Source organism: Nanorana parkeri, unplaced genomic scaffold, assembly GCF_000935625.1.
Source record: "Nanorana parkeri isolate BGI_ZX_2015 unplaced genomic scaffold, ASM93562v1 scaffold112, whole genome shotgun sequence".
NCBI classification, from domain to species: Eukaryota; Metazoa; Chordata; class Amphibia; order Anura; family Dicroglossidae; genus Nanorana; species Nanorana parkeri.
The window spans coordinates 444254-461287 of record NW_017306380.1 but is presented as its reverse complement, the minus strand read 5'-3'; the positions used below and the strand labels follow the sequence as shown (position 1 = coordinate 461287).

The following is a 17034-nucleotide window of genomic DNA, read 5'->3' as shown; positions in this document are numbered from 1 at the left end:
AGGTGTGAACCAGACCCATTGAATACAATGGGATTTAGATGTTTGAGCGTTTTGTAGAGCGTTCGTCAAGCGTAGAACGCGCTACAAAACGTTCAGGTGTGAACGAGGGCTTACTTGTTTTGAAGCTCCTTTACTGTTTGTGTAGAATAGGTAAATAGTTTATTATCCATAGTCTGGGCACAGATGCACTTTAATGTCACCCAGTTAGGGTTTAGATCTACTTTAAATAGATCATGTCGTCACACCATTCATATCAACAGTCCTCCCATAAGATTATATGAGCATTTCATCTTTTCTAGGCATGTTATTTCCCTGCAAAAGCCTCCCCGGTATAGACATCCAAAAGTCCCAAGACCGCTGCTGGGTGCCGCCATGTTGAATGTGAAATCAGTAGCTCTGGCAGGCTCATAGCTGTCACTCAAGTAACACTCTGTAGCGGGGTGGGCCACTCCGGCCCTCTAGCTGTGCTTTAAATACAAATCCCAACATGCCTCGGCCTCTGGGAGTCATGCCTTTAACTGTCAGTCTTGCAATGCCTCATGGGGCTTGTAATTTCACAACAGCTGGAGAGCTGGCGATGCCCACCCCTGCTGTATAGTTTTCCTCTATGGTAGGGAGGTCAGGAGCGGATTTACTGGCCCAATACAGATATTAATTAGGCACTACCAGAAGAGGAGATGGTTATAACATGCAAAGAGGGGACTGTGCTAGAGAGCTCCAAAGGAGGTTCCCACCGCACTCCTAACTGGTATGTCCCTTTTTAAAGTGGGTGCTGCAGTGATGGTGGATGGCGCCACTTCAAATCCAAATAGTAAAGTATATCACTGGTACACCAAAGTAATATCTTCAACGAGTGGTCATTTTATTGATGTACACACACCTCGTCATAAAGCAACGTTTCGGGGCCACTCAGGGTCCCTTCATCATGTGCTAGAGAGCCGACACTTTCTGGAGTGTCAATTCCCTATCAGGTTCAGGGGCACATTACAAGTCCAAAAACAATTGGTAATGGAAAAGAAAAAACTCTGCAAGTAAGCACTGAAAATGCTTGATTGTTTTTTTACCTGAATTGTTTTAGGTTGGCGACAGGGTCTCTTTATGTGCCTATAACCTATACAAAGTAAATGCTGATGTTAACAACTCAATAAAACCCGATTTGTTGTTTATTAAAAATACTCGACAGCTGGTTTGTGACACAGAAACAGAGAACAGAATATATATGAGGATAGAATTACTAAACCATGTGCTATCATTACTTGTGGCTGCGTGACTCTTGCCAGCTGCAACGTTCTCATTCGGCAAATTCAGTATCCTGGAGGACAGCGGGAGACAAGGCTGCTAGTGGCGTATAAGAATTGTTTTCATGTTCGTGGTTTGGGCCCCTGAGACCGATCCGGCACTCTGACCTAAGTGTGGTTACAAAGCGATCCCCATTTTTACCTTGAAAACACAGTCACTGAGATAATAGCGGCATTGTGTGTCTCACGCACTGACTAACTGTCCGTCTGACGTTGCCAATAACACTGTGCGCCAATCATTGTTACTTTCCTACGTAACGCCCTTTTGTCTCCTAGACTCCAGACAGGTCCTGGAAGACAATGTCCATGTAGAAATCTTTGTGATTCATTATGATCTGTGTTACGGCGGTGCTGTGCTTTTACATATCCACAGCAATGAGATTCACAATTGATGATTAATTGGGAATGTTTGTGTGTTTCCTAGTGATGTCTGTATGCCGGGGAATCCCACACCGGTCATCTGGGATGTCTACGACAATCATGAATGCATAAGAAAAGAACGTGACACTACTGGAGGGAAGCCCCAGGTTTAGTTGGGCCAATAATTACATATAAAGGAAGCCTCTAGTCGTCATAAAAATTACTAAGAACCCAACAGTTTCAGGTTCTGTGTGCCTATTTTTGTGAGCTGCAGCAGGACCTGCAAAACAAAGATATCAATCTACACATCACAATGCTACAGCCAAGGCTGGCCATACACTGATCTATGTTTTTGATTCAACCTGCGGGCTGAACGGGAAAAAAAGACCCGATTCCTCCCTCAACACTAACAGCATGACGATCGGGGAATCTATGCTGTTTACATACAGCGGCTGCCAGCGCCTATTACACTACTTGAGGAGAGTGGGCAGCTCATTGGCTGCTAGCTCTGATCGATCAAAGATTATCCAACCAGCTCCTTCAATCAGCTGATTGAGGGATGCCAATCGAACGGGTGCCAACAGCGGCACAGACTGTGCAAATTCAAAAACAGTGTATGGGCACCTTAAGAATGACCCCCCTTACTCACAGCTGTGTCAATGGCTACAACTAATTTGCATGCCCAATGTAGTGAACATAATTTACCTTCCTCAACAAACCGCTCAAAACTTTGCACTGCGGGTACGTGCGCAAACATTGTGGTGCTGTTTTAATCCACCACAAAGCATGGTGAGGCACTACTGTGCGTAGTAGCGTGCTGCCATCCCAAAAAAGTATATGCACCCTTATTGGTGAGTTTTAGTGCGCTAGGGAGCCCGTTTAAATTAATGGGCTGCCCTAACTTATCGCATGCCAACACACTTTGGGTTAACACTCCACAAACGGTATGAACGCAGTACAGAAGTGAACCCGTGCTTGCTTCAAATAGACAACAATGTGCAGGAGAGTTTAAAGTGTCTCTCCAGGCAAAAACTGAAAACTCTTGATTGCAAGTTTCCCCACAATCATCAAACCTTCAAAGTATGCTAATTTAACCTCGCCTCTGCTGATATCCATAAATTACCTGGTTGATGGTTTATGGCCCTAGTTCTAGTCCGATAACGCTGACTTCTACACCCAATGGTCGGTACCCAGAAGCTAATGCCTTGCACTGTATATGCCTCATGAGCTCAGATGCTAGCTCCACCGTGCATGCACAAGCTTGGATGCTCGCTCCATTGCATATGCACGGGCTCGGTATGTACGCTCCACTGTGCATGCACTGGATTTGTCAGACTGTCTATGCAGGAGCTTGGTTCTTGGTCCATTGCGCATGTATGAGCCTTGCCCGATTGCGCATGTATGAGCTCCGATGCTTGTTTTATTGTCCATGCACAAGCTCAGATGCTTGCTCCACTTCGCATTCACGAGCTTGGATCTCCATTGCCCATGCGCTCGATTTAAACACCAGAACATGTGCCCTCAGAATACAACAGCCTGGGTAGAAATATAATTTGGGCTGTTGTTGACTTTTCATCTACTTTAAAAAGACAGAGACTTCTACTGCTAATGACTGGATGTTTTCAGCAAACCAAGGCTCACTTCACTACCTAGAGAAGACTAAAACAACGACAGAGGGGCAGTTACATCACCAGTCCCCATTCTGAAGGGGAAGGAGAAGTGGTGACTGTTCGTCATGAGTGGAAATCCACTTTCCATGTGACATGGCAGGCTTGAATCATACACAAGGGAAGCACTATTTCTAAAAACAATGAGGTAAGGCATGAGATGGCTGGTAAAATAATAGTAGAATATTTTTGACAAGAGCTCAGCTTTGAACGATGATCCTAATTTGAATTTGATCAGTCTGCTACACCCCCTTCCAGAAAATTACCGAGAATTATTTGCCAATGCACATCACTTTACCCTGAACACCCATTATATGGAAAGACATGAAAAACACATTCCCAGAAATCCTTAATCACATCGCCCCTCTCAATACCCTCTTTATGTTCTTGGACTCGGCACTCAGACTCAGTCATGAGAGAAATACAACACATCAATATTTTGTTGAAAGAGTCATTTCCATGAGTTGAAGCTATAGAAGCCGTTTTGTGGGAAGTTTCCACGAGCAGAAAGAAAAACACTGTTTCGGTTCTAGTTTGAGGTTACTTTTCAGTTAATGTACTCAGTGTAATATTAAAACACTCAGTATAAAATCAGACGCAGCGAAACCATCCAGTGTCGGTAAAACCCAAGGGAGGCCGGAACGAGCATTGTGGACATAAACAGCTTGTTGTTGTAGAGGATGGGAAACTTAAAAATAAGTGAATGCTGTGCCTAGTGAGATCACCAAAAAGTCTAGCACAAATAAGGATCAGTCCACCCAAATATCTCAGCTTTGGGTTGATCCTGGAGGGTTAAATTGTATCTAAGTTTGAACTTTAAAATTCATTAGATATGTTTTACCGTGCACTTGTCCCATTGACACTATTTTTATCTTGTTTTCACATTGTTTTTTCTTTCAACCTAGCGCTCTTATTAGTTGTTGATTAGTGTCGCTCAAACACATCCGTGCCCAACTGTCCAAAACTCTCAAAAATCAGCTAACCTGAATCTCAACACCATTAAAGCCAATAGTGTTGGAATTCAGGTGGGCTTTACATGCTGCACTCCCGCCGCTAAATGACAGATTCCCACCTGTGATCATTTATATTTACCACTGGGAATCCCGGGCGATGTCATTTACCAATTTTGATCCATGACATCACCTGGCGGCAAATTTAAAATACTGCAGCCGGAAATTTGTTATTTGGTGATGGGAGAGCGGCATGTACACGTAGGCAGATAACAGGTCATCGTTACCGATTGTTGGATGCTTGACTGACATGGATTTACTTTAGGAGACTTCATTTTTAAAGCTGGTAATGAATTTTTAAATCACGCTTGTGTATTTTAACTCTCTGTAGGGAATTGGTGGGGCACTAATGTACCTTTCTACTCATTCCCCTGGGAAGGAGCAGATATCTGGTCACCCACTTATTATAAAGGGAGCTTCCAGATTTCACCATACTGCTCTTCGCATTACCTGCATGGACCATCGTCGCTGAGCCCGCAACCTCATTTACTCAATGGTGAGTTTTTGTATTTTACTCCAGCCATGCTGTGTACACCAGATCACTCACCCTGCCCTTATTCATCCATTTGTTGATCTCAACGTCACTGCATCAGACGTCCTTACCTGAAGTTCGATAGTCCTGCGATGGTTGTAAGGTGTATGGCCAGCTTTAAGGGTGTTCTGTGTGGGAAGGTTAAACACAGATCTCAACGGGAGTGCTGACTGCCACTTTAAACAAGGTGCTAGCAGGATTTCAACAGGCTTCAAGTAGTGCTAAAGCTTACTGGCGCCTGCTAGCAGTTTGTTCAAAATGCCAGCACTACCTATCAAGTGTACTCTAGGAAAAGCCTAATTTGGATAGGATCAAAACCTCTGTCAAGTTTTTATTGCTGTCAGAGTCTCCACTGGGGAAATTCGGTCCTCTATTTGTACTGCTGACCATTGTCACCTAAACAGAAAGTGAGGGGAAATCCATCATTTTAGGGTTCCAGTCAGGATAACTGTTCCTCAGACAACTGTCTAGGAGGGGAATGCCCCACATTTTTTGTGGGAGCTTTCCATTAACTCGTGTTGTGTTGTGTCTCTAGGACAAGGAGTGAAGGGAAACTTCCCCAATTGTATGCAGGCAGTAAAAAAAATAACCTGGCAGAGGTTTAACCCTTCCCTTCTCTATCCAAAACTAAAATAAAATGTTTTGGCAATACCTGCACTTGCGTTTAACATTCCCAAAGTAGAAATTAATGGTAGTTTTTAGGGCCTGTTCACATGAGTTTTAGGTCCTGATCAGGTCCGGATCAGGTGCGGATCTGCAGACACGGTGCTATGTGTTTTTGCCGCGTTTTTGATGCGTTCCAGTTAAAAAAATAATAAATATATTTATTTTTTGCTGGAGTGGGGCTGTCAGTATGTTAGCGTTGTGTGCGTTTTTGACACGTTCTTGATGTGTTTTGCGTTTCCGGACCGTTTCCTGACCGTACAAAATGTGACATGCAGTATTTTTCTGTCGTAACCTGAACGGACTGCGCACGTGAGAACTGTAGCCCATAAAACACATAGGGATACATTGGGATGCATTTTTAGTGCAGGAGCATACGGATCAGGTCAGCACAGAAAACGGACATTGTGTGAACAGGCCCTTACTCTTCAACAAAAGCTTGCTGAACACACTGCACCTATACAAGCTAAGGCCCAGGTGAATAAGGCCTAATCAGGGGCAACATCACACTTGGAGAGCGCACTCCATGGATAAAAATGCTGCTCCTGCTTACCGAGATACACAACCAGCATTGTCACCCAAACACAGAAAGCAATATTAGAGGTTGTATCTGGCAGGATCATCAGGTTAAAGAAAGAAATAAGAGGTTGGAAGGCTCCCGAGTGTGTGGTGTACCCAAGCAGAATACACACTAGGACTGCAACCAACTAATATATATTTCATAAATAATTGTATTTTTGGTCCAATTTTGGTGTGTTAGTTTAAATAAAAGTTTGGTTATTTTATTATATTGGCTTAGAGTTTTTCAATTTAGATTATTTTAAGCAAAAAAATGTGCATGCAGTTTTACTCTGAAGTCAACTTTATGTTTGTAACACTCCATTTGTGTATTTTAAATAAAAGATGGTATTCATTTTTTTTATCCGATTAATCGAAAAAATATTCAGCCAACTAATCGATTATGACAATAATCGTTAGTCGCAGCCCTAATAGGTATACTGTAACAACCCACTATAGCCAGGGCCAGTAGTAGATGTCTGCAGGTAGGGCAGCGAAGCTAACCATGTAAACCAGCTGGTCTCAACATGATAAAAAGATGAGGAGCCACCCTGTATCCCACCATCCTCCAGGATGAGGTATGCAAGTCAGGTGCCATTCTCTTTGGAGGTGGGTATGGGCAGCCAGCTGCAACTAGCAAGTTCTTTGGCTACTATGCTAAAGGAACATGGAATGTTACCTTGCTGCCATAGCAAAATTACTAGGAACATCCAACTTAGAAGATGACTTCGGTCATGATGAACATGCTGGAAAATGTGAAATCAGTAAAAGTAATGGCCATAACAGTGGCTGCATTTGTGGCTGGGCTCCTTTACCTGAAGCATCTATAAGGCTTTGCCACCTCCAAATACCTTCACAACCACCTTAACATGTCACCTTCAAGAAGATCTAAAATCAAAACTTTTTCATTTTGCATAGAGTAGGGGATGGCTAAAAACCCAGTCAGTTTTTATTGACTGTCCCATTGAGGAGATTTCCTTCCACTGACACTTGGGGCCACAACATAGCCAACACCTAAACCCTTCTGCATTTCAGTCTACAACCTCCAAAACACACCTAGCACCAGTATTAGTATTTTTTGGTAAATCTATTGAATTCCTCTGACACTAGATTTAATCCAGATCTCAGCTTGCTTATACTTGAAGGAAATGTACCATTGTCACCACACGTTGTAGACAAAACAAGCCCTTGTCATGCGACAGAATCTCTATTCAAACACAGGGAGAGAATACCAACACAAAGCTCAATAGTCAGAGCTCCCAGCTAACAGAACTGGTTTTACTTCAGAAGGCACCTTCAAGTCATGAAGAGTACAAATCAGATTAAATTAAGGCGTGTTACTTCAAGATGCCCCATTTATTATACACAGGCAGCCCACACACCACAAATTTTAATGGACATGCACCTTTTACAATGCAATGCGCCCATGGTTCTCATCTTTGCGCTACGGTACGCTAGAAAGTAAGTGTGGTGGTACCTTTGCTGGGTGCAATGGGATATAATTCAAAATAAATCATTCAGCAATGTACCACATTTTGTGCCATGCGGTGCGGCAATGCACAGATCTAAATCGGCCCTACATATATTTTTAAATTCAACTAGTGTACCTGAATTTGTATTGACATCAGCCCACTTTAATCCGTTATACAGCATCAGTTAACCTTGTACGGAAAAGATGGCGGCCGCGCATGTGTGAAAACTTGCATTGCCAATATCCGGAAAACACAATCTAGTGTGCAGGCACGCGCAACCAGAAGTGCGATGGAAGATGCGCAAACGTCCGACGCACAGGAAGTGGCATCTCACCTTAATGAATGGCCCTATGTAAGCAGGCCTGCCTGTTGCTTCAGTGCTGATGTTCTTCAGCTTGTTCCCTGAACCTGCTACCTGCCTGTTACCCTGTTCTTTGGTCTGGATCCAGATTGTTTGACTTCCTCTCTGCCTGCTGCCTGCCCTTTGACCTCAGCCTGTTTCCTGGACTTCCTCTTGCCTGTCGCTTTTGTACCTCGCTGCCCGGCTGGTTGTGAGCTCGGCTTCCTTGACCACGCTCCTGCCTCACTATTCTGCCACCATGCTGCCCGACCGGTTTTGACCTCAGCTAGGCTGACTACCCTACTTCTGGACATCTCCAGCATGGTACCCGGTCTCCCTATTGGCCCTTGTGCTTCTTCCTGTCCTCCCACACTCTGTCTCCACCTCCAGGGGGTGCAAGACCCGAGACGCAAGAGAGGCCTCCTCTTCCAGCAGTCTCCTGCCGTGTACGTGACAGTAGGAGAGCGAGAGGCAGCATTACCAGCCAAGCATGCTGCATTCATATGCAGTGACAGGGAGCATGCAGACAGATGGAGACAGCTTAGTGAGCAAGGGCTGTGCTGCTTCTCTTCCACTGCCAAGGGTGTTCTAAAGTGAAGGTTAGGTATTCGGCTGTACTGTCTAGAACACAAGACTGGCTGAGCAGAATTACAAATATCTGGCAGGTAAAACAGTTTCTGTAGGTATTGTGCTGTGCTGTCACATCAGACATAGCATGGATGACCCAGATTAGTATGTGGACAGAGGGGTAGAAACATCTTCCTTCCATATCTGGGAACATAGGTAAAAATGTTAACTGTCTGTATTCACTGTTTTTAATGGTCCCTGTTGTATAAAACATATTCTGCATTGAATTGGACATGTGATCTCCATTAAGCAGCACACCTCTGTTGGCCATTTTTTATTTTTGCATGTTAATATAACTAGTACACCTTCAGATTGGCGTGTCATGGGGACAAAGGCTGCAAGCTCCCTGGGAATGTCTTCAGCTGACATTTGAAAAACACTTGCACAGGTCCCCGGCACCCCAACTTATAATTTTAGTCTACAGCTGCCATAGTTCATCTCTAGTGCACAAGGATGACCTTTCACAACCCGAAATAGCCTGCTCTCTTGTCAATGACACTTAGGTAGTTTGCCAGTCTTGAAAGGATCGTAGTAGAGACTGTCAACATGTTTCCTCCTAGTGAGGGGATATGAAGAAAGATAAACAGACCCGAAGCTATACAAGAAACCATTTTTTGGTCAACTCCAGCCGGTAAAACAAAAGATTCCTCCTCAAAACAAAGTACCTGTCATGCTGACACAGCCAGGAGAGCGGGCTTAAAGTTTATCTTTAACATGTAACATATTGCAGCTTGCCAATCCTTAAATGTGGTGGCTGCATTAGATTTCATTTTTAGGCTTCTTTCCCTTTTATTGTCACCTGCTGATCCGGCCAGTAACACACTTCCTGGCTTAAGGTGGCTCCATTCTATGAAGGAGCAATGGAGTCACCTTTGGACAGCAGCATTGTCACCCTGTGGAGAGGGCGGTGTTAGATATACTAGCAGATTAATTGACTAATAAATTAAAGACGAACACCAGTGAAAACTTTTAAAGCAGTTACAGTAAGAGTTTGCTTTTCCTTTTGGGATAAAGGTTTTACTTAAATGAATAAAAGCTGACCATTGTAATCACCCCTGTCAGTTTTAAAGCCGACCTTTACACCCAAAAATCACATTCTACCAATGCATCCCTCTATGTATGATGATTAATAATAACATAGACATGTCAGGTGTAAAATGCTGTAATTGTAAAATACTTACAGAACATTCACTTCCTGCTTTGAAAGGGTGAAATGACTTCAGTTTGCCAATGCAATGCACACTGGGATTGCCTTATCAGCAGAGCATTGGTGGGAAATCTCATCTGTAATGTCAGGAGATCTCAGGGAAAGGCATTTTCCTCCCCTGAGGTGATGTGCATGGTCACATGTCCTAGTCACATGCCTAGTCACATGTGCCAGAAAACCAGGAAGTAATAGGAGATCTAGTAATCTGCCCTTAGTAAACATGGCCACTGTCAGAAGACTGGGGAAGAAAAGAGAAATAAGATATGCAAAGAATACAAAGCCTACAATTATCTAGAAGTATGTGTTTGTAGATTGTCATTACTAAACATTTCTAATGGTGTGTTTGTTGTTATATTAAAGATACGGGTAAAGGTCCGCTTTAAATGGTTTGTCCCAACCCTCTATCTGCCACTTTTGCTGGACAGCTTGGTCTGTTCAAGGAAGGTGAAAAATGACAGATTTACTGGTCAGAGCCCCAGAGTAGTAAAAAAACGGACGGACGGCACTGCAGCATTGGCGGGTTGCCGTCGGCAGACGGCATTTTTTTCTGCTCGTGCGCGCCCCCTAGCGGGCACGCATGGGCAGAAAAGACCCGACCAATGCAAACACCCGTTACCGGGTGTTTCACATATAGGCGATCAGAGGCTCCATAGCCCGCCGATCGTCTATATGTGCTCGTTTCCAAAGCGAGAGAGACCCCTAATGTCTCCATAAAGAGGACCTGTCAGTGTGCCTTTGCTATTATATAGGGGGATTGTTATCCCCCTATATAATAGCAATAACAATAAGTGCAAAAAAATAAATATAAATAAAAAAAAATAAAAGTAACATATAAAAAAGGAAAATAAAATAAAAGTCACATATAAAAAAAGGGGAAAAAACCCCCCCAAAATGTTTAACTCCCCCACCCCCACGTTTACGCGCCTATAAACGTAAATACGCGTCCGGTGCCCCAGCGCGCAAAAATTACAATTGCGCTACACATGTTACATATCGCCGCGAACGTCGCAGTGAGAGCAATCATTTTAGGGCCATCAATCACTGATAACACTAAACTGATGAGCGGTAACAGCTTTTAAAGCGTCGCCTATGGCCAATTTTGGGTATTATCGTTTTTTGAGGTTTCGCGCGCGCACGCAATTTTAAGGCTTGACATGTTTGGTGTCTTTTTACCCGACGTGACCCCGTCTTTTATATTTTACCAAAAAATTGGGTAATAATAAATGTTTTATCATTTAATATAGGGGAAACTGTTTTTTTTTTAAAATTTCGGTAATTTTTCCTTAATATAGTAAAAAAATAAAACCCCCAGTGGTGAATAAATACCACCAAAAGAAAGCTCTATCTGTCCCCAAAAAAGGGTATAAAATTCATTTCAGTACAGCGCTGCATGACGGAATAAATGTCAGTCAAAGTACCGCAGCGCTGAACACTGAAAAATGGCCTGGATGGGAAGGGGGTTTAACACCGCGGATGTCAACTGGTTAAAATACAGTGAAAAATAAGAAAACTAACGCAACCACAACATGCAAGAACTGTTAAGCTGCACTATATTACATGTTTGATTTTGGGTTTAGATACGCTTTGAGTTGGCCGTACTGTTGAAATTTTGTACAAAAATCGTCCATCTGTGTTTTCAAATTTGCCATCGTGGAGTCAAATAATTTTGTTGGAAAGCCATTAAACATTTTGCCCAGACCTGCTGCTCGATTGGAATCCCAGACATATGGAACAGGTTTCTTTTTGTGCCGAGCACATGAGCAGTACAATATGTACGACTTTTCCTGAACCAAAATCCCATTCGTGGTTAGAGTTCATTCAGATAACATACAATATAGTATCGGTGTTCCCTACGTCACGTCTCCTGACACCAAAATCCCTAAAGTAATTTACAAAATGGATTCTAGATCAATACTTGGGACTTATTCATACACCTACGAATGTTACATGAAATTGCACTGACTGAAAGAAGTACTCCAGGCATAGTAAACATTAACCCTTGCAGTGGGGCTACCCCCGTACAGCAAGGGATAAGTGCGCATTTTGGTCTAGGGCAGGGGTGGCCAAACTCCAGCCCTCCAGCTGTTGTGGTACTACAAAACTACAAACTGAGGCATTGCAAGATTCTCACAGCCACAGAAGCATCATGAGATTTGTAGTCTCCCAACAGCTGGAGGGCCGGAGTGTGCCCACCCCTGGTCTAGGGTCTAAATTAAAAAATATATACTCACCCGATCCTCGGTCATGTGCCGTTGACAGGTGACCACTCACCTCTCTCTCTCTCTCTCTCTTGATCGCAATCTCTCTCGATCTCTCTCTGCTGTGGAATGTCCCTCGGTGTCCTCACATCACATGCAACTGAATGGACGTGATGCTCTCTGCATCAGCTTCTGTGCACATCTCTGCTCTGTAGGATATTACTGGCCGTCACCTTTCTACTTTAACATAAGCCCCAATGCAGGTCACAGTAGAGAAGGGCCACCCAGCCTCAGAACTGAGGCCCAATCATGTAGGTGGCCACTGTAAGAAAGGAGGGTGAGGGATAATATGATGGACAGTGGATGAGGTGGGTGATGGTCCGCTTTACAGAAGAACTTCACCAATGGTTCCCCACCCATAACTTACCTCTGCTGCTCACTTATCCAGGCTAAACATACGTACAGGACCAGTGAATCCCGCGTTATTATTTTCACGATCTTCCGCTGCACACCCCATGCTGTGCCGCCATTGTTGTTTTCTTCTTTATTGGGAGCCGGCTCTCTCTTCATGGGTCTTGCAGCGGCCACTTGATGATGCACCGCCAGATCAATCCTTCTGAGCTGCACAGAAAATATTCCATCCACCGCTGTGTGAACGGGCCCCGTACGCAGCAACATTTTTACCAATAGACCAGGAAATAGATATAAAAACTTATTTACAGGACAATCAGAAATTAGACCGACATGGAGTGATATCCTCACTATATCTGTCATGCAAGGTGAGACCGGCTCCTCCAACTGGACACAGGAAATCCTCTACTATTCATCAAAAATAGACGTCTTCCACTTTGTATCCAAATGTTCATATCTAACAGTAGGAGCCCATTCCCACCAATGCTAGCACTTCATATCCAAAAGTAGGGGCCCATTCCCACCAATACTGACAGTTCATATCTAACAGTAGGTGCCCATTCCCACCAATGCTAGCAGTTCATATCCAAAAGTAGGGGCCCATTCTCACCAATACTGACAGTTCATATCGAACAGTAGGCACCCATTCATACCAGCACTGACAATTCGTATCATATAGTAAGGGCCAATTGACATAATCGTTGGCAGTATCCAACAGTTGGGGCCCATTCACACCAATGCTGACAGTTCATATCTTACCCTAGGGGCCCATTCATACCAGCACTAACAATTAGTATCTTATAGTAAGGGCCAATTGACACCATCATTGACAGTATCCATCAGTAGGGGCCCGTTCACACCAGTGCTGATAATTCATATCGACGAGTAAGTGTCCATTCTGTATCTAACATTAGGGGCCCATTCATACAGGCACTGACAATTCATATCTAATGCAAACCATTGTTGTTAAATAAATCCTGTAGAATAATAATAACAACATCATTAGGGGCCCATTCCCACCAGTGCTGCCAATTAATATCTAACATTAGGGGCCCATTCGCACCAGTGCTGCCTATTCATATCCAACATTAGGGGCCCATTCGCACCAGTGCTGCCAATTCATATCTAACATTAGGGGCCCATTCGCACCAGTGCTGACAGTTCATATCTAAAATTAGGGGCCCATTCGCCCCAGTGCTGACAGTTCATATCTAATATTAGGGGCCCATTCGCCCCAGTGCTGACAGTTCATATCTAACATTAGGGGCCCATTCGCACCAGTGCTGCCAATTCATATCTAACATTAGGGGCCCATTCGCACCAGTGCTGCCAATTCATATCTAACATTAGGGGCCCATTCGCACCAGTGCTGACAGTTCATATCTAAAATTAGGGGCCCATTCGCCCCAGTGCTGACAGTTCATATCTAATATTAGGGGCCCATTCGCCCCAGTGCTGACAGTTCATATCTAACATTAGGGGCCCATTCGCACCAGTGCTGATAGTTCATATCTAACATTAGGGGCCCATTCGCCCCAGTGCTGACAGTTCATATCTAACATTAGGGGCCTATTCACAAGAGTACTGACAGTTCCTTCAAACAGTCAGGGCCCATTCACACGAGTGAGCACACGTTATGGTGCACATACACACGGTCTGGTCTGCGTGGTCACCTGCGCTGCAATACACTGTAACAACACATCACAGTGTCTACTTTTCCCTTAACGTATAAACGACATTCAACGCTATGCACGGCATTGCGTCCCGCTGCCGCGGAATGTAATGCGTTGTATAAAAACACAGCATTATATACGACACGCACCAACGCACCTGTCCGGTGTGAACGGGGCACATAGAGAACAATTGTTTTCCTGCGTTGGTGTATCAGCTCCGCGCTCCTGCAGTGAATGAGCCCCGACTTGTTCCCTCTCTCAGCCCCATGACACGAGAGAAGTGGCCGGGCCTGGAATTCCCACTTACACAATTCCTAGATGTGATCGTACCATGAATCAGAAACATGAGTCACGCTTCCTCCAGCACATGTGGAGAGCGTGCCCATCTCATGCTCACCTACACACGTGTAACCGTTAACATTCCTCAGAACAATTATTACACTTAAAATGATGAAATTATTGTTTAAAAAAAAATCAACAATTTAAAAAAATAGTCATGTTGTATGTGTCTAATAAAATTCACACACACACACACACACACGCCTCCCTGCCATTAGCAAAGGTCATGTATGTGGATCTAATCTGTGCATTCAGGTTAAAGCTGTTTGCTTGCCATATGAGAGCTGTCATAGTGACAGACAGGCAGACTTCTGCAAAAGAGGTTCTGCAGCAGCTGTGGACAGCCAGTACATGTATGTCTCATGTTTAGAGGTGCAGGCAGTGTGTGAAGGGTGGAGGGAGGAGGTAGGACAGGTACTCACAGGAGCAGTATGGTGGAGATGGGCAGTTCGAGCTCCTCCTCAGCACACCCAACCAGGCTCAGCACCAGGTCAGCTCCCCGGACTCCTCTGCCTATGGAGGCCCAGCATCCAAACACGGAAGTAACCCAGGCACACACATGTTGCCTGACAACTCTCTCAACCAATCGGCACCCAGAGCTTCTCTGCCAGCCGCCAATCACGAGCAGTAGCGATGTCCCACCCACTACTATGGTTACAGTGTTGCACAGTGTGGGGAAACACGCTTTTGCCGGTGAGAGACCGGCTGTGCCCGGAATAGGCGGCTGTGAGGGCTGCCAGGATCTGTGTACTGAACACCGAGTGGTACACAAACGTTCATTGTATACAGCACACTGCAAAAGAGCTGCCAGGTAGTTCATAGCAACCGAAACCTAGTTAACTGTAGTGTTATCGTTGCTATGGGTTACTGCAGTTTGTACATCTTCACTGCACTTTGAAGTAATAATAAACAATGGGTGACACTTGAAGCTTGGACTCGCACCTGAGCAGTTTTCCATCTGATGCATTTGCCACTGAAATCAATGGAAGCGCATCAAAACACGTTGTGTCATGCTGTGAAGGGACCCTAAGTGGCCCCGAAACGTTGCCTATTGTTGGCAAGATGTGCATACGCCAACAAAGACACATTTGGACGCTTGACCTGGGTGTGGTGGGGACATGCTACTTTTTTGTTTGGACATAGCGGTGCCATCCGCAGTCATTTCAGCACCCACTCACATGGGGCATACTGGTAAAGAGCGCAATGGGATCTCCATAGAAAACACATGTGTACACACAATAACGTGCGTTGTAGCACATTTTCAGCATGCATTGCAATTAGCGTTGCCCCCTGTCCCGGGTTCTCTTGGACATTCCGGGTTTTGAGTCCTGCATGTGCTGTATCTGGGTTTCAGCTGGCCTAAAATTCAGAAACAGCACATACAGGATTCAAAACCCGGACTGTCCACGTGGATCCGGGACAGGTGGCAACGCTAATCGCAGTGCATTATGTTGGATGTCAGTGCACGTCATTCCCATAAACACCATGGTGCATTCACATACAATATGATGCGTGTCCTAAGAAGAACTCCATGCACACATTTTCTTAACCCCTGCTGAGGGGCTGCCCCCGTTAAGTGTATGGTTAGGTCTAGGTGCAAAAATAAGAAGTTAGACTCACCTGAACCTTGCAGCCAACTGGTTGATAGAATCCCCCTCCAGCCTCACTTCCCCTCCACTCCAGCAGTCTATGGTCCTGTGAGTCATCATGTTCTATACATGTATAGGACATGAGGACGCCAAGGGACGTACCATCGCCGCAGTGGAGAAGGAGACTCCTGTAGTCTGCGAGGATCAGGTGAGTGTAACATTGTTATTTTTGCATCTAGACCAAAACAAAACAAAACCTTTGTAATGTAAAGGTAGCCGCACTGCAAGGGTTAAGAACATTTGTGCCCAGAGTTGATGGGTTTCCATTGATGTCATTGCGTGAATCAAGCCTAGGCGGGATTTACTTTTCTGTAATGCATTTTTCATTGAAATCAATAGAAATGCATCTCAATGTTTATGTTAGGATGTGCATCAACACAAGTCATGATGCACGTATGCACACCGATGTGCGGTATGATGACATCCAATACTAGGTGCATTATGATCACTCGTTGACAAACATTTTGATGTGTTTCCATTGGCTCCAAGAGAAAATGCATCGGAGGGGAAGGCATAGCAGTGATTCCAGCCTTAAACTCCAAAGACGTCAAGCTAAGCGGAAGCTTTATAGGGTGATGAGTAACGGCACACAAAGTGCATCATGGGAAAAAGGGGTGTGGTTATTTTAAATAAAGATGATCCTTGTACTAACTAATATGTCTGACAGTACCAAATCTTCTTCACAGGATAAAGGATGAAGATTGCGCATTTGTCATCGGCTCCATAAAGACACAATTACCACCACACTGACACCGCAAGAGGGACAATCAGTTCTACCGTGACACCACCAGAAACACTCCCACAATCATACAATCTATTCCGCAGTGACACCACCAGAAACACTCCCACAACCATACAATCTATTCCGCAGTGACACCACCAGAAACACTCCCACAAACATACAATCTATTCCGCAGTGACACCACCAGAAACACTCCCACAACCATACAATCTATTCCGCAGTGACACCACCAGAAACATTCCCACAAACATACAATCTATTCCGCAGTGACACCACCAGAAACACTCC

General features: G+C 44.5%; 1 protein-coding gene across 1 annotated transcript in view; it reads right to left on the bottom strand.

The window, feature by feature from the left end:
- GPD2 (glycerol-3-phosphate dehydrogenase 2) overlaps nt 1-14898 on the bottom strand; it is a 127982-nt gene extending 113084 nt beyond the window's left edge. Inside the window, exon 1 of the mRNA XM_018553140.1 lies at nt 14778-14898. The gene's annotated coding sequence lies outside the window, so the exon portion shown is untranslated. The remainder of the gene's footprint in view (nt 1-14777) is intronic.
- Between the last annotated feature and the right edge of the window lie 2136 nt (nt 14899-17034).